This window comes from Vicugna pacos, chromosome 30, assembly GCF_048564905.1.
Source record: "Vicugna pacos chromosome 30, VicPac4, whole genome shotgun sequence".
NCBI classification, from domain to species: Eukaryota; Metazoa; Chordata; class Mammalia; order Artiodactyla; family Camelidae; genus Vicugna; species Vicugna pacos.
Window position 1 is genome coordinate 256144 of NC_133016.1, and position 18410 is coordinate 274553.

General features: G+C 57.2%; 1 protein-coding gene across 3 annotated transcripts in view; it reads right to left on the minus strand.

The window, feature by feature from the left end:
* The window catches only part of KCNG2 (potassium voltage-gated channel modifier subfamily G member 2), a 48433-nt gene that overhangs the window by 1749 nt on the left and 28274 nt on the right, over positions 1–18410 (minus strand). The gene's annotated exons all lie outside the window — the stretch shown is intronic.

Consider the following 18410-nt stretch of genomic DNA (forward strand, 5'->3'; position numbering starts at 1 on the left):
TGTGGTGTGTGTGTGTGGCAGGGGCAGGGGCAAGAATAAACGTCACTAAAATAATCCAACCAGTCACTAAACCAACAAGGCAATGGCAGGAACAGGCCCTGAGGGGGGCGGGCAGGAGAGGGCAGTATCGTATCCAGTGTCCTAAACTGTCGCATCTGAAATGTCCACTTTCCAATAAAAAGTCATAGGGCAGGAAAAGAAACAGTAAAGTTAGCCTGGTACATCAGGGAAAAAAATCAAGCAACAGAAACGGTCTATGTGAGTGACCAGATGTGAGATTTAACAAAAATTTCAAAACAGCCATTATCAGTATGTTCACAGAACTAAGGAAGCTGATTCAAGAAGTGGTGGACAGCATGGTGACAGTCCAGTGCAGCAGATGGAGAAAAATCAATCAAGGAAAATTTTAAAAGAACCAAATGGAAAGTCTGAAGTTGAAAAGTACAAAAGCCAAAACCTCACTAGAGGAGCTCAGCAGTTGTTGCGAACCATCCGGAGACAGAACCAGTGAGCCTGCCGGCGGGTGGGCGGAGGGCACGGAGGCTGAGAACAGAGAGGAGGAGCCGGGGCCCCACTGAGCGGGCAGGCGCTCGTGGTCAGCAAGTGTCAGCAGGAGAGGGGAGAGAAGAAAGGAGATGGGCCTGGAGAAACAGTGGCGGGAAACTTCCCAAACCTACTGAAAACCGTGTACATCCCAGAGCTCGATGAACTCCAGGCAGATAAACATAGAGAGATCAGAGAGACACACCCAGGAGGTGCTGAATGCAAAGACAGGGAGAGAGTCTTGAAAGAGAGGCCCCCAGAGAGACTGACGCGCCAGCATCTCAGCCAGAACGCAGCGGGGCAACGCCTTCAAGGCGCCTGGGAAACGCGTGCCTGGCCGGGAACCCCACCCCAGCCAAGCTGTCATTAAAAGTCAGCATGACATGAGGACTTTCCCAGGTAAACAAAGGCTGAGAATCCCTTTCTGGTAGAGCTGCCTTATGAAAAGTTCTAAAGGAAGCTCTTTAGGCTGGAAGGAAGTGATTCCACAATCTCTATGACCTTGGATTTGGCAGAGCCTTCTCAGATCTGATACCAAAGGCACAAGCAAACAAGATAAATTAGGCAAATTAAACCTAATCACATCTAAAACTTGAAACTTACATGCTTCAAAGGACACTGTTATGGCCTGAACTTCTCTTCAAAATTCAAACGTTCCCCGATTCCCAGCACCTCAGGTGACTGTATTTGGAGACGGGGTCTCTAGAGAGGTAAGAAGTTACAGTGAAGTCACGTGGGTGGACCCTAATCCAACCAGACTTGTGTCCTTATAAGAAGAGGGGGTTAATGTGCACACACAGGTAGGTCCACGGGAGGACACGGGGAGAAGACCACTGTCCTCAGGAGAAACCAACCTGCCAACACGTGGATCTCAGCCTTCAGCCTCTGGAACCGTGAGAAAACAAATTTCTGTTGTTTACGTCACATAATCTGTGGTTTTTCGTTCTGGCAGCCCTAGCTGACTGACCCAGAGCATCTGGAAAGTGAAGGGCAGTCCACAGCATGGAAGGGTATATATGCAAATCACGTGTCTGATGAGGGACTTGGGTCTAGCATGTATAAACTCAACGATGGAAGAGACAACCCAGGGAACAAATGTGCAGGGGATCTGAACAGACATTTCTCTGAAGAAGATACATGAATGGCCAAGAAGCACATGAAAAGGAGACCCACACCATGAACCACCGGGGAAGGGAGATTAAAAGCACTTGAGGATCCCACCTCACAGCCACCAGGACGGCCAAGAGGAGGCAGTCGGGTGACAACAGGGTGGAGAGGGTGCGGAGAAAACAGAGCCCTGTGCCCTGCTGATGCGGGCAGGAGTCCAGTCACTGGGGAAGGGAGTCCAACTGTTCCTCAGATGACTAAACACCGAGCGACCCCATGACCCAGCGAGTCCCCTCCCAGGTGTGTGTCCGGAGCAGTGAACACATGTGTGCACAGAGAGGCCTGTACACAAATGTTCATGGCAGCCTGACCCACAGCAGCCAAAAAGTGGAGACCAGCCACATGTCCATCGCTGGTTAATGGATAAACCAGACTTGGTGGATCCGCACGGTGGAACTTTACTGGGAAGGAGTGAGTGCTGATTCCCGCTACAGCGTGGATGGACCTTGGAGAGAATCCAGTCACACGGGACACGTGCTGGATGATCCCAGCCCACTGATCCAGAACAAGGGAGTGTACAGACAACGTGGACACAGGTTGCTCCAGGTTGGCGGCAAGAGGGAGGGGCCAGGGGTATGAGTGCTGAGGGCACAGGTCTCTTCTGGGTGATGGAAATGCTCTAAAATCAGACTGTGGTGATGGTTGCACAGCCCTGTAAAAGTACTAAAAACCACTGAATTGTCTGCCCTCAGTGGGCAAATTGCATGGTATGTGAATTATATATCAATAAAGCTGTTTTTTTTTTAAAAAAGACTTATTAATTAATCCCAGAGTGTGTGGCTGGCTGGGTGTAGGAGAGTGTGGATATAACCCGCCAGGGCCACAGAAGGACTCCCTGTGCAGGGGAGTCCAGAGGTATCTGCTGACGGAACTGAAGACATAGAGCCTGCAGACCACCCCATGCTGCCCAGAGGCGGGCCCTGCCTGGCCATGTCTCACCTCTGACCTTGAGACCCCGCCAACCCAAATGCTGTGCCTAGGTGACCCCTGTCACTGTTGAGGGCCTGGAGGAAAGGTCGGGAGACCCTCAGACTCAGCAGACGCCTCCCATGCTCTTTGCTCTGTGTTATGGGCCAAGCTCACGCTGGAGGTGCGAGGACCTGGGGCCAGGCCCGCTCAGCCCCCAGGGAGCCTTGCACTGTCCCCCCCAACCCCAGGTCGTGTACCTCCGAGCCCCGCCCAGCCAGAGTGTGAGCTTCCATCACTGCAGACGGCAGCTGAGGACCCGCCTGCTGGCTCCCCCATGGTGGGTCACGGTTCTGCAGACATTGTGGCGCCAGCTTTGGTGCTCTAGGGGCATGGAGTGAGTGGGACCCTTCAGGGCTGCCTCCTGAGCCAGGCACCAGTTCATCGATGGTCTACAAGGGAGCTGGGGTCCCCCGCGGACCTTGGCCCTGCACACGTGCTGCCCCGGCAACTCGTGCGTGTGGAGCGGAGCCAGCCAGCACTCCTGTTCCAGAGGCTTTGGAACCACGCCGGCATCTCTGCTCTCATCACCCTCCCCGTCCTGTGTCTGGAGACACTGGCCACGTGCTGACTTCCCCACATGGCCCTGGACACAAGGGTGGGCCCTAGGTGGGTCATAGCTTTGGGATAAATCCCTGGACGCAACTGGGCAGGTCTGTCCTCAAACAGATGGTGGCAGCTTGCGCCCGGATGAAGGGCCCCCACCCCATCTGGGTCTCAGACCCTCTTATGGGGGCTGCTAGTGGAAAAGCTGAGTTCCCTCCTGAGCCTCACGGGGCTGGGGGGAGCTCCGAGCCCTGAGGGTGAGCCTGGGGGCTGCCCCTGTGTCGGGCTCAGGGAGGCTGGAGCACCGCCCCGGCAGCGCTGACACCTGGGAACGAAGCCTGGACGGGAACCAGCAGGGACTTCCTGCTAGGCCTGGGGCCTCAGGACACAGCAGCTCCAGCCTCACGGAACCAGCAGGAAAACTGGATTCAGGCACCAAGAGGCAGCTGCGGCCTTGGGACACGGTTAGAAAGCCCCGGCAGGAGGAAGGGCTCAGGAGGGGACCGGCCACACTGGGGGATGGAAGGTGGTGGGGTGGAGGAGGGGTGGAGTAAGCTGCAGCCCCACCTGCCTCACCTGCTCAGCCCAAGGGACACAGCCCCAGAGACACCTGACATGACACCCCCTGGTCTGGGTAACCTCAGGCTCCTGTTCCACAGCATCTCAGCAGGCAGGCAGCTCTCGGCCAAGTGTAGCTGGAAGCCCCATCCAGGAGGCTGCAGCCACCACTGTGCAGGAAGAGGAGAGATGCAGACTCTGGGGGCGGCCAGGGAAGGTGGCCCCTCACCCCGAGCACAAAGAGTGGGCCCTGTGTGCCCACCCAGAGACAGACTGGTCCCTGAGTGCTGTGAGCCACCCCCCAACCCGCATGCTTAAGGACCAGCCACACAGGGAAACTGGAGGGAGCTATTTCTGGAACTTTTAACCCAGAAAATGACCCTCACTTATCATAATTTGACACATCGAGCCTATTTGGCCAAAACCGGGTCAGTGGCAGATCTACGTTCCGCTGGTTCATCGGGTGTGAAGGGCTCCCTGTGCCTGGCTTTCCGCTGCCAGCTGGGCCCCCCGTAACCAGGCCGCTGGTGCCCCCCCATGAATTTCACACAGTTGTCACATGGCCTTGGTGGGGCTGGGGTCCCAGGGCGCTGGCCCCTCTGCTGAGCCGAGTGGTGCCTTTTACATTCTGCCCGTTTAGCCTGGTGCTGGCAGGTCCCTTTCGTCTCCTCCTCTGGTCACGCTGTTCCCATCTGGGACGGACCACGTGGCTGGATGGGGTATCCTGCTGACAGCTTCAGTCCATCTGCTGTCGGGGGTGGGAGGGAAGGGCTCTGGTCCTGGGCGCTTGGGGAGGACACAGAGATGGGGGCAGTTGCTTCTGGAAGGAGAGAGAGTGGACCCCCAACTCCTAGATGCCTGTGGGCAGTGGCAGACCTGGTTTCGTTCTTCAGTTGGGGGGGTTGGTGCCCTCCACTGCCCTTCACTTTCCCTGTGCTGTTCCCACAGGAAATGCGGGGACATCTCCGACCAACAGTGTAACAACAGCCCCTGGAGCCCAGGCGAAGGGCTCCCCTCAGAATCCCAAGCACCTGTCGGCTCCACAGAGGGAACAGGAGTAACACCGAAGGAACCCCAGGACCCAGAGCCCCTTTCTGTGGCTGGGTTGCCCCACACTGGAGCCCCAACCCTCTACCTCCAGCTGCTGGTGGGCTGGGGGCTGAGGGCAGGCGTGCTTGACTTGAGGAACCCCCAGCTCCAGGCCCGCCACTCACGCGGACCAGATGCCAATTCCAAGCTGGCAGGAGGAGGAAGGCCCCTGGAAGGAGGGTCCCCCACAGACAAGGGGGTCCTGAGAGGTGGGGAGGAGAGGCAGGGACATGCAGGCAGCCCAGGACTGGCCTGCAGTGCCCTCAGGAAAGATTTCTGGTGGATGGAGGCCGCGTGGGCGGAGACTGAGGCAGGGAGGCTGAGAGGTGGGGCTGGAAGTGGAAGGTTAGGATGTGGGGGCCCACACACTGGGGTGGAGATGACCTCGACCAGGCGGAGACGAGGTTAAGGCGACGGCGGAGCTGTGCAGAGTGGAAGTTCCCACAGGGACTCCGGGTCCAGCCACGTGGAGGCCACAGCTGCCAGGAGGGCCTGGACAAGAGCCTGGACAACCTGGTGGAGAGGGCCGCATTGAGGCTGTGGACGGGGAATGACTTGAGGAGCTGAGGGCTGAAAAACAGTGGGCCCACCCCCAGGAGGCTGGGATGTTGGGAGGGGGCAGGGTACCAGGGAAAAGTTCCAGCAAAGGCTTCCTCAGACCGCGGGGCCTGAGAGTCTGTAAACCTTGTGAAAGAGGTGAGGGGTCCTAGGCACAGAGGGGTCCACTGAACGGGAGGGGACCGCCTAGTCATCCTCTAGGGCAGGAGGCCAGGAGCACGTCTGAGGGGAGTGGCCCACCCCCCAACCCCCACCAGCTCTTCAGACGGCAGGACCCCTGCCCCTTTCCAACCAACTAACTGGCTGCAGCTCCCACCACTGGGCACCAACCCCGCCCCCCGGCCTGCCTGACGCCCTCCCTGGGCTCCCCGGGGCCTCCCCGTGGCACTGCCACCTCCCAGGCACTGGGTCCCTGGCGGCCAGGACCTCAGCACCAGCCCGAGTCTGCAAGTGATGCCCCAGCAGGCGGTGCCCCGGGACTGGGTCCTCCCCTCCCTTTAATGTCTTCTCTTTCTAGAAGAGGGACTGGGCGCTCCTCTACCACTTGTGGCTCAAGAACTGAAGGCCAGCTGCCCCCAGGGAAGCAGCTCTGTGACCACGTTGAGTCTGAGCTGATTACAGACGTGGACACAGGGTGCTGGGCTGTGTGGCCATGCGCCCCCCACGGCCCCGCACGTCTGGGCATCGCAAGGCCGCGTGTTGGGTTTGGTGCCTGCCTTTAAACCTTCGGTAAACAGTATTGTCCACCAGTGCCAAAAAACCAATCAACTAACCAACCAACCCAAACTGCGAGCGTTTCTCCAGGGCCGTGACGGCTTTGGCCTGTCAGACAGGCGCGCTTTCATGTTTAGCAGAAGTCGCTGAGTCGTTCCATCAAGGAGCTACGCAGACTTAACCCCCTCCCCACCAGGACAGGGTCACCCGGGCCACCACCCCAGGCTGAGGACTGGAGGCCAGGGTGATTCCAAGAGTAAAAAACTTGTACAGACGTCTCACAAACACATGTAAGAGCCTTCACAGCAGGTGCACACTCACCCTGGAAATGCCGGTTTGGGGAGCGGGCTCAGGGACCGTCAGAAATGTGCCCACAGCCTCAGGTGGAGGGCCACCTCTCCCGTGGGACAAGCAGGTGGAGCGCTGACCACCACTGCCATCCCCGAGGCCCCGTGCTGCCCCTCCCTAACTCCGCAACTGCTGAACCCCTCGCCCCGCTGTGAGCGCAACCCCACCCCAGGCGGCCTCTGAGCTGGGTCTCCCTCTTCGGGTCACCTGGGCACCAGCAGTTTGCTCTCCTGTGCTGCTGGCCGGCTCGCTGTATGGATGGCCCAGTGTGTCCCTTCATCCGTGCTGTATGAGTGAGTGGTTTCCGTCCAGTCTGGGGCCATTTCAAAGCCTGGCACGCGGGTCACACGCAGGTCTGTGTGTGGAGACGAGCTTTCTCCTCTCTGGGGAAATGCCTGGGGTGCTGATCGCAGGTAAGTGCACTCACTTGTCCTACAGGCTTCTTTGTGGGTTTCTTGGGATTTTTTCGTGTTCATAGTTTGATTGCTTCCTTTCCCAGCATGTATCTGTTCTTCCTGTTTCTTGCTTCGTTGCCTGGTGAGGATCTCTGGTGCGATGCTGACGAGGCTTCATTCCCCGTGGTGGGGGCAAGGCCACCATTCATCTTTCGTCTTCAGGAAAACCACCAGCTGCGGGTTCTCCATCAGGCTGCAAAATTCCCTTCTATTTCTAGACGGTAGAAGCGTTTTGTTTTAATCATGAATGGATATTGAATTTTGTCAAGTGCTTTTTCTGCGTCTATTGAGATGATCAGACAGCTTTTCTCTTTTTGTGTGTTAACATTACGAATTATACTGATTGATTTTCAAAAGTCGTGCCAGGCTTGCTTTCCTGGAAACCCCCACTTAGTCATGATGTGCCACCCTTTTTATATATTGCCACACTTGATTTACTAATATTTTGCTGGATTTGGTATCTATATTCATGAGAGACGCTGCTCCGAGCTGTTTCTTTTCTCGTACTGTCTTCGCCTGGTTTGGTGCCAGGATAATATTGGAAACGTTCTCTTCTGTTTTCTGGGAGAGATTGTGTAGAATTGGTATTATTTCTTCCTTAAACTTTTGGTAGAATTCGCCAGTGAAACCATCTGCGACTAAAGTTTTCTTTTTGGAAGCTTTTAAACTATGAATTATATGTCTATAATAAGCTTATGTTTATTTAGGTTAATTACTCCTTTTTGAGTGAGTTTTGGTGACTGGACATGTTTTTAATTTAATTTTCGTCTCACAAAAGTAGCAGATGTATATACTTTTTAAAAAGTCACCTAGAAGACAAATAAAAACGCAGCACCCCTACCCCTACCCCACCTCCCGGACAGTGGTTTCCAGCTGTTCCCTCTGATGGTCACTTCCGCCCTATCTGGCTGTGTGCACCTGTGACTGTGCAGCTGAGGGTGTGGTTCTCACACAGCCCACCCGGCACCCCCACATCCACGACCCCTTTCCTCCAAAAACAGCAGTACCACGTTTCGGGGCAACGCCTACAACGAGCGGGACAGTGTGGATACTGCTTGCGGCCGAGCCAAGCTGTGGTCTGCGTTACACTTTCTTTCCCTCATAAAATGCTTTGTTTTCCCTTAAGTTTTATGGCCTTGTTCTAAAATTTCTTAGCTTGCTATGAGTCATGGCGTATTTTCCTCAAATGTTCAAACACATTGATGGTTCTACTTCCTGCTGGAGACCCGCCTGCCTCCCGGGGCCTCTGCCTCCTGCGGCAGCTGTGGCCTGGAGCTCTCCCTGCCCCTCTCCGTTTGCCTCCTTGGATAACCACGCTGTCTCCTTTTAGGTTTCTCCATGGTTCTGCTGAAGCGTATCCCCCAGCAGCCTCCGAGGAAAAGGTGCACAGCAGGTGAATTTCGGAGCCCTTGCCTGTCTGGAAAGTCTTTGTTCCACCCCCATGCTTGATGGCTACTGGGGCCAATGTAGACGGTGGGCAGAAAGCCATTTCCACTCAGAATTTTGCAGAGGCTGCCCCACCACGTCCAGGCTGTCAGTGTTGCCAGTGAACTTTAACACTGGTGTGGAAAAGTGCATAAATCTGAGTCAGTGCATTTCCAAACCGAAGGGACCCATGTAAGGGCAGAGGTCAGAATCAGAGCACTGATTGCCAGGCTGCCTGGCCCGCCTCCCCGAGGGCCACCCCAAGCCCGTCCACCCTGAGGCCCAGCACCACAGTGACCGTCCACTCTGAGGCCCAGCATCACAGTGACCGTCCACCCTAAGGCCTGGCACCCCAGGCCCGTCCACCCTTTGTATGTGCCCTCCTGGTTCCCTCCATCGCGGAAGCGCTCGGGTGCTCTCTGCCCCGGGACCCTGGTCCTCAATTCTGACACCAGAGGGCCGTCAGGTCCTCCCTCCGTCGGCTCACCTGGGAACTCCTGCGGGTGAGGGGTCCTGCTGGACCAGGCTTCCAACTCCACGCCTGCTCTTCTGGCAGCTCCGTCCTGGCCGCTGCATGGCTTGCAGACGTGCGCCAACACCTCCCACCTGGGTGCCGCCGCTTTCCTCCCCAGGCTGCTCCTCGTGGTCTGGTCCGCCTGTGGACAAGCACTTCCTCCACGGAGTCCGTGAGGCTCCCTGGGGTCGCCGGTTCCTCCAGGCTCCGCCTCCACCCTCTCTTCCCTGAAGTCTCCCCTCCGTTGCCTGGCCGACACGCACTGTCTGGAAGCTGCCTGAGCAGGTGGGCTCATCGGCCCCTGGGCTTCGCAGATGGGAAGACAGGGCGGCCCCGACACCAGCAGGTGGAACCTTCTGCTTTCAGGAGCTACGTTCCTCCAGGGAGGGGCCGTCCGGGCGCCTGTGGTGGGTGGTGGGGGTGACGGCTGTGGGTCGAGGCACACAGCAGGTTCTCCCATGATGCCTGTGGCAGCCCCCCAATTGCACCCCAAACCCGCTCAGGTCTCCTGGAGGCGGGCGGCCAGAGCTGCAGTCAGGGCTGTGGGAGCCAGGTGCCCTCCTGCTCTCATCCCGGTCTCCCCTGCAGCTGCGAGCTGCCCGAAGCTCCCGGGGTCTGGGTGTGGGGAAACAGGCAGGAGGACCCTGGGAGGTGGCTCAGGCACCGCGAGGTGCCATCCACACCCGCCGGGGTAGCAGGGAGCATGGATGGGGGTGGGTCAGGGTGCCTCCGACACCAGGGACTTTTGGAAACGAAGTGGTTTTGGAACCTTCTCGGAAGGCGCGGCCTCCACAGCGAGGCGCCCATTTGGCACTGACCCTGCTTTGATTTTCTAGTGAAAATAAATGGATGCGCCAGGCCAAGTGTCTTTAGTAACAGAGGCTGGGGGGCGGTTGGCGGCCCGAGACCAGTCACAGGAGGCCTGGCACCGGCCGCGCTTCTGTCCAGCTTTGTTCTCGTTTCAGAGCATCAGAAATGCAGGGGCCTCAGTTCTGCCAAGGAGCCTGCTGAGCCTGTGCGACGACGCGCCGCTGCTCTTGCTGCACTGACGTGGAGGGGGAGGGGGAGGACACGGCGTGGCGGCCAGCGTGACTCATAAACGCGAGGGCTCTCAGCCTGGACACCCCGCACGCCAGCCACGGGGTCCGCCCGCTGAGTGTCTCCCCAAAGACCCCAGGCTCGCGGACTCCCCGGCACTCACATGGGCTGTGGTTAGACCCTCAGACACCCGTGCCCCTCTGCTGCCTGTGTGTGTTCTGGGCACTGACGCCCACCAACCACGGGGGCCAAGAGAGCCGCCATCCGCAGCTGGGGGCCCGCCGCAGACTGGACACCAGGAAGGGCACATGCTCTGTCCCTACGAGTTACTCACTCATTAATGCCCTTGTGTGCAGATTTTCTCTCTGCCACCCATAAGTACTTAAAAGAAAACATTTATTAACCCATTTCACTAACTACAAACTTACAGTAACGACTGAACTGGGTTGAGGTTTGTTTTTTCCCATTTTCTGTGACAAAAGGCTCTGGTGGTGCTAACAGAAAAGTAGACGGGATATTAAATCCACTTGAGAGCAAACTGTTTGAAAACAGCAAACAGTCCTACACCTGGGAACAGTAAGTGTCCCCGTTTCAGGGGATCTGCACTGACGCAGGGCTGTCCACCCCCTTTCCTGTCAACAGCCGCTGACTGTTCTGTGCTGTCACAGGTGAACACACGAGGACAACTTTGTTACAAGGTTCCACACTCTGCCTCCCTAGTTGGAACGAGTTTGTCTTCCCATCGGCTGCAGCCCAACCTCCGCTGCCTCTCCCGTGAGGAGTGATGGGCAGGCCTGGATGCCGCGAGGGGCTCGGGACCGATTCAGAACCGCTCCTCCACTCACCAGCTCATGAGCACGTGCCCTGGGCAGGACTCTGCGGGGGGCTGGGCTGGGGTCCCTCCCCGGGGCCTGACATCCGCCCATGAGTAACGACGAGGGCGTCCGTCTCAGGAGAGGGTGTATCCAGTCGTGAGTCTGAATTCTATCTGAGTCGCAGACGATGGCACAAGGGTTGCAGCCACTGTTCTTGGTTTGTTCGCCGACTTTAGTCGCTGTTCCCCGCGGGTGCCCTCCTTCCAAAGCCGGGCTCAGTCCCTCCCGCCCATGCGGTGCCCTGACAGCACAGCAGTGAATTTCCCTCAGAATCCTGGGCAGCAGCGACTTTATCACACCCACCGGCCACTGGGTTTCAGTTGTGCCCTTTCCACCAGGCAGAGACGCGGGGAGGAGGGCGGCTGCCTGGTGCCAGTGCCTCCCCAGCGCCCACGACCTGGCCAGGAGGCGGCTCCCCATGCCCACAGGAAGGGCCCTGGCGTCCCCGCTTCTGTGCCCCTTGACTGGATTCAGCAGGAGGCTGTTTCTCGAGGCAGGCAGCACCTCCCTGCCATCTGCGTCAGCACAGCCAGCCGGCCAGGCGCAGACACCGCACAGCACAGCCACCTCACCAGCAAGCGTGCTGCAGACCCGCAGGACCAGCGGATGTTTCCTGTAGGACCCACGGCCGCAGCCAACACCGTACAGACACCCTGGGGACTAGTTCGTGGACTGAGATCCACCTGCTTTAGACAAGGGTGTGGGCACATGGGCCAAGCAGTCTTGGAAAGAGGCTGGAGCCCGCCTAGGCCCCTCACACCTTGCGAGCCAGCGAGCAGACCTCCAGCCGTCCCAGGCAAGACCTGGGGGCCCACGAGCCCTGCTGAAGCCTCACGGACAAGCCAGCTGCTCCAGCCCAGGTGCCACCCAGAGTCCTCAGCAAATACACAGCTGACACTGACCCCACAGGTCTGAGGTGGCTACACAGTAAAATGTCATCGATACTGGGGTGGAGGGGGGTATAGCTCAGCGGCAGAGAGCGTGCTTAGCGTGCACAAGGTCCTGGGCTCAATCCCCAGTGTCTCCATTAAAACAAATAAACCGATAAATAAATACCTAATTGCCTCCCTCCATGGAAAGAAAAGGCGTCTCTTACACTGGTTCCCCTTGCTCTGCAGAACCCACAGGCTAGTCTTCTATATGCATTTCTCTAGGTTCTCAAGATTATTTTATGAGGTTCCAAAGCACTCACGGGGGTTTTGTTGAGAGTGTAACAAATTTATATTAATTTAGGGAGGGATTTTTGATAACACGGTGCTGCTCTCTAGGTAGTCATTGTTATGTGTCTCAGTAGAGTCACACATCTTTTTTCTCTTACAGATTTTGAATCTTTCTTGCTAAAATTATTTCTAGGCATTTCATGTTTTTATTATTAAGGTGACCAGAATAGTTTTCCCATTAAATTTTCTATTCCCAATTGTATATAGAAAAGTGACTGATCTTTGCATATTTATTTTGCAGCCAGCCACCTTACCAAATTCATCCATTTATAATAATTTTTCAGCAAACTCTCTTGGGTTTTCACTTGATCTGCAAATAATAAGGCAGATTAGATAATCAGTACAGAACACATAGAAAAGGCTCCCACAGGGGGACCTGGCAAAGGTGGCATCAGGGACTGTGCACTTTGCAGGGGGAGCTTGGTAGGAGAATCAGAGCTGGATAAAGGGTTTCAGTGGACCTGGTGACCTTACACTTCAAATGATAATGTAAAAGCAGGCATCCATGTATGGCTCATGATTTAAGGGCAGTCATTCTGTTTTACAATTTTGTTTTCAACAAAGCAGGTGCACAGAGGGTGGGGAGGGTCTGGGCAGGCTGGTGGCACCGAGGGAAAGCAGCAGGGGTCCCGCGGGGAGAGGGTCTTAGGTGCTGCAGGAAGTGTGAGCGGAGGAAGGAGGGAAGGCAGGAGGGACGGCTGGAACCCTGAGTGCCAACAGACCCACCAGGTGGATGAAGAAGAAAGGAAGACACAAGGGAACAAACAGCAGGTGAAGATGCAAAAAGACGTTAGCCTCGTAGTGTCGAAGGCCAGTTAAGAGGCTAGGAGGGCTTCTGAAAGACAGGCAAAGTGTTATCAGGTCACCAGCAGGGCCCAGCGGGCCGGGACTGGAACCCGCTGGGGGCAACACTCGGGGGACGGGCTTGCAGCCCACAGGTAGGGGCACAGAGGAGGAAGGAGGGAGGGAGCACTCAAGTGACAAAACACCTCGACTGCTGGGATGCTACTCTGTACAGGAGCCAAGTGGCTACTAGACGTGCCCACGCCGATTCACAGTTTCCTGAAGAGGCATGAGCAACAGAGGCAGTAATCCAGGAGCCAGTAGTTACCTCCCGGTTTATTCTCACTTTGTTCTGTTCACGGCTCTGTACCTGCCAAGCTTTCCGTAAAGAACGGGCATTCTGTTTCCAACCAGGAAACACTCTGAAGTTCCCTGTTTTTCAGGTGGGCAGGGAGGGTTGCAGCGGGACTGGCTGCCTGGGTGGCAGGCGGGTCTAAGGGGGCCCGGCCGACCACCCAGGACAGGACCTGAGGTTTGGTGGCTGTTTGCTCCCAGCTCTGCACCAAACTGCGCCGGGTAACAGTTCTCTGAAGTGCCGAGTTTCTCTCCCAGGATGTTCATTTTCAGGTCATATCAGAAAACAGCGACCCTCACAACCCCCAGTCTTCACTGAAACCCACTCTCCCCCAGAGCACAGCCACCTCCTGGAGGACCGCTCGCCAAGGGAGGGATTCCACACATGGATTACCTGCAGGTAGGGTGCCTGGCAGGCACCACTCCATCCTCAAAACAACTAAAACGATGAACAGAGTTTTCCAACAACAGCAGCTCTTCTTGAATCAGTAAGAGAGGGGAGGACACGGGGCAAACCACTGTCCCCAGCTCTGGCTCTCCAGGTGAGCACAGGGAGTCCAGCTTCTGGGGAAGACTCGAAACCGCCACGGTGCTGGGGCAGGAAACCCGGAGGCTCGAAGTGGACAAGTCTGAGTGGTATGAGCTCCAGGTGGACCTTCTCGTGGGGGTAGTCTCAATACTGGGAGATCTACCTCCAGGACCTCGACCGGTTTTCACAGTAAATATAGGAGCAAAGAAGATACACGGATGGCAAAGAGCCTGTGAAAAGGTGCACCATCTCGCAGGGCATGCAATTAAATCAACACTGTGACCTCATGTGGAGGAGGGAGTGAGGGAGCTCTGTGGGTCTCCATTTTAGGGACACTAATCCCATCATGACGGCTCCACCCTCATGACCTCATCACCCCCAGAGGCCCCCTCTCCCAACACACAGTGGGTGAGGATTCTACATGTGAATTCTGGGGGCACAACACTCAGGTGGTAGCATTCTGCCCTGGCCCCAAATTCACATCCTTCTCACAAGCAAAATACATTCATTCCATGCCAATAGCCCAGAGTCTAAGTCATGCCAGCGTCAGCTCTGAAGTCTGAGGCCAGGTGCCATCTGCATCAGGCCTGGGGGCTCCAGGCTGACTCGTGTGGCAAAGCCTCTCTAGCTGTGCGCCTGTGCCCAGACCACACCGGCCAGGCATGGGCAGCCGTCCTGCAAAGGAGAAAGGAGGGGAGCCAGCCCCCAGGGCTTGGTTCTGCTGCTCTGAGAACCCCGACAGACACAGTGCAGAGCGGCAAGTTCTCACTCCAACTCAGAGCTGGGAGATTCGACGATGCGTCTGCCCACACGCAGTCGGAGCCTTATCACCAGCCTCCAATGCTGTCGCCAAATGTCTTTGTGAATTCAACAACTGAAATCCCAGTCATGAAATCCATAACTAATTATGCGGGTCTTGATTTAATCATATGAGCTTAAAGGAAAAAATCGACTGGCAGAGCCAAACCCCAGCCTCCGTGGAGAGGAAGTGATGGCTCTGAGCACCGGCTCCGCCCGCGCCCTCTGTGGGGACGTGCTGTTCTCCCACAGGCTGGCGCACTGGCCCGTCCCCACCGCCAGCCACCCGGCACCCAGCACCGTCGCCAAGCAACACCCGGCCGCCACCGCACAGAAGGAGCCCAGGAGCTGTTTGCCGGAGCGAGTACTCTGTCCCACCCTCCCAGCAGCTTGGAAGGCCGCTCCTCCAGGCGCCCAATGGCTGAGGCCAGTGTGGTTCAGCGACGTCCAGCAAGGCCAACACTAGGCACATGGAGGGCGAGCTGGGCTCCAAAGTGCACGCTGTCCTGCGGTCCCCAAACTCACTCCAGACCTGCTCTCAGGAGAGGCCCTTGTTCTGAAGGAATCAGGTGCTCTGCCCACACCAGTGGGCACCTGGTGCCCCAGCCCCAGGCCCGGCATGTTGCCCAACAGTGGGAGAGAGCTAGAAAAATGCTCTGTCTCCTTCACAGACCCCCTGAAAGTGAGTCCAGAGGCCCACTGGAGACCCCCAAAGGCAGCGGGAAACGGGGCTCCCCTCCCCTCTGGCTTGGGGCTCCTACAGCACTGCAATTGGGAGGTTTGGGGTCACTTCGCCATCCGCAGGACCCTGGAGCCATCCCTTCAGCACTGAGGCTGGGTCTCCTTTGTAAACGGAGATGGTCCACGATGGAGCTGGAGTCATCACGGCCCCACGGCAAACAGCTCTTGAGAAACTGAGTCTCCCGCAAGCCAGGCCCATCCGCAGGCAGCGTCGCCTTCAGGACGGCAGGCTGGTGGCCTGGGCTGAACCCCCGCCCTGAGTCAAAGGAGCCAGAGGAGCAGCCCGGGGTCTCTGAGGCTCTGGGGTCATGCAGGGCACACACCGAGGCTGAGCCCAGCCCCCATCTGCCCCTCAGGCCTGCCTGGGGTCCTTGTGGGGCTGGCTGGGTTCACTGCCCCCATCTGGGCACTGACACCTGGACACGAAGGGCCCACGGAGTCGTCGAGGCAGCTCTGCCCAGCGGCTCCCCTGCACCTTGTGGGAAGGAGGAGGAGGCTGGAGGAGGCAGAAGGGGGCTGTATGTCCCCACGGCCTTTCGTCTGCCCAGCCTGGGCTCTGTGCTCTCCCTAAGCATTAGGAGGGATCCTGGCCGCCTCCTGGCCAGGCGTCCTCGGGCCCCTGTGTCAGGGCAGCCCGCCCCAGCTGGCTGGACTCAAGACAGTCTGCACCCTGCGGGCTGCTCTCCTTTCCATCGTGGCCAGGCATCATCCCCCAGGCGGCCCTGTGGTGGTAGACAGACAGCACAGAGACTTGTTCTGGAATAAGGGGTGTGGTGGCGCATCCCTGGACGGCTCCCTGGGCCGCACCCCAGGCAGCGCCAAGGGATGCCGGAGAGTGCAGGTCCACAGCCATGAGGGGAGGGACTGCACTGGGGCAAGGACTCCTCTGTCCCACGGCTTGGATTGTCTAGGCTCTCGGCACTCACCACCCACCACGGGCAGCAGCTCAGCCCTCAGCCTCGCACCCTGGCTGACCTGTGAGCACCCATGGGCCGAGGGCAGACAGACGGATGGACGACTGTAAACAGAGTCTCGGGGGCAACGGGCAGGCCGCTGCCCCGGCCACTGCCAGGGCCTCTGCTCTGTTCTATCCAAACACCCCTACAGGCAGCTACGTACGTGGGTGTGAAACCCACTTAACACAAAATCCACCATTGACCGTGTCTGAGTGCACAGCACTCACACGGCTGCGCAGCCGCCACCACCCCCTGCCTCCACAACTCCTTCATCCTTCCAACCCAAGCTCTGCAGCCACGAGACACCAACTCTCCCAGCCCAGCCCTGCACCCCCAGCCACTCTGGGTCTCTGCGGATTTGGTGACTCTAAGTGCCTCACGTGAGTAGAATCAGAGGATCCGTCCTCTGGTCTCGTCAGCAGGACTCAGCACGATGTGCTCAAGGCTCATCCCACAAGGATGCTTTTACAGCCATCCTTCCCATAAACAGTGAAATGCAGAGAACACGCTCCGGTCAGTTAGGTTTCTGAGCCCCATGTTCTGGACGGAGACACCGCTGTGGCTCTGGGCTAAGGGACTTACTGGGTGCCTCGGTGACAGCCCTGGGAGGGGACAGCCCTGGGAGGAGACAGCCTTGGGTGGACAGTGAGTTCCTGGATTCTGGGGGACAGCAGACTGCAAGGAAATTGACCCACAGCAAGCACAGCGCTGAGGGGAGCAGCCACATGCCCTGCACAGCCGCATGGAGCACTGTGGACCTGCCATGCCTCACAGCAGCCCTGCGACCAAGGCTGAGACACCAGCTGGATGGGGCCCAGGCAGTCTGGCTGCAGAGTCCGTCCTGGGGCAGGGATGGGGACCCTGTATGACAATTAAAGATCCTGTGACAGCAGCAGTGGGCCAAGGGGCTAAGACTGAAGGCGGAGGGAGCCAGTCCCTGCTTCCAAAGGCCCCGTCCGGCCACCCCGGAGCCGAGGGCCGGGTTCTCTGTGCCAAGAGGGGCTGGGGTAGCCAGCGAGGGGCTCTCCCTCAGGTGGCACTGGGCTTCCGTCCAGCCCGGGCAGGGACCCTGCTCACTCAGGGAGGCGTTTCAGGCATTAGCAGCAGGAGCCACAGAGCCTCTTTCCTCTGATCCCTGAATAATGGAGGATAGTGATCTTTTCTCTCTCTATGCGTTCCTGCATCAACACACAAAAATAACCACCAACACTGCCGCTGCCAGAGACGGAGAGAGACCGTCATCAGACAGAGCTGCACCGGCCACTTCCAATTCTCGGGCACACTCCTCGATCCCCAAGATCATTTTTCAGAAGAAAACTGGGTGCATCTGAGTGTGGACGAGAACAGGGGTGCACCGTGGAAGCATCCAGCTTGTCACGGTGGAGGACCTGGACTTGGGGCCCGAGAAGCCACTGGTGCTGCACCTCCCAGAGCCTTTGAAAGAGTACATGAAATTTTAAGAAGAAATCATCCAGCCACCTAATTAAAATCAGAGATCACATACAGCAGCTAATACTTCAGCCCTGTGACTTTCAAGTTAAATTCCACTGGAAAAGCCCTGACAAACTAGAGCACAATGAAGAATTCAAAGTTTTCTCTTCTCTGCCCTCCACCCCCAATGCCTCGTGCCCAGTAACTTCCGTGGTAAGAGGGTCAATGGCGTGGCCACAGGGGAAGACAGCAGGGAGGCTCCCTGAAGAAGTAAACACACAATCACCACATGACCCAGGAAGCCCAGTCCTGGGACACACCCCGAAGAACTGAGAGCAGGGACACATCAGAGGTTTGCTCCGCCGTGTCCACAGCAGCACCAGTCACCACGGTCAAAAGGAGGAGGCAACCCGTGTCCCCTGACGGGTGAAGAATAAACAAAGCGTGTTGCATACAGAGGAATGGCACTCAGCCTTAAGAAGGAAGGAGATTCTGACAGAGGCTGCAACATGGGTGGACCGTGAGAACGTGCGTTGTGCTCAGTGAAACGAGACAGTCACAAAAAGACAACCCCTGGCTGACTCCACTTGTAAAGACAGAAAGTAGATGGTGGGGGCCTGGGGCTGGGAGTTTGTGTTTGATGGGGACAGAGTTCAGTTTGGGAAGATGGAAGAATTCCAGGGATGGATGGTGGTGATGGGTGCACAACAGTGTGAATGTGCTTAATGCCACCGAATTGTGCATAAAAATGGTTAAGATGATGAATTTTCTGTATATTTTATCACACACACAGAGCTGATGA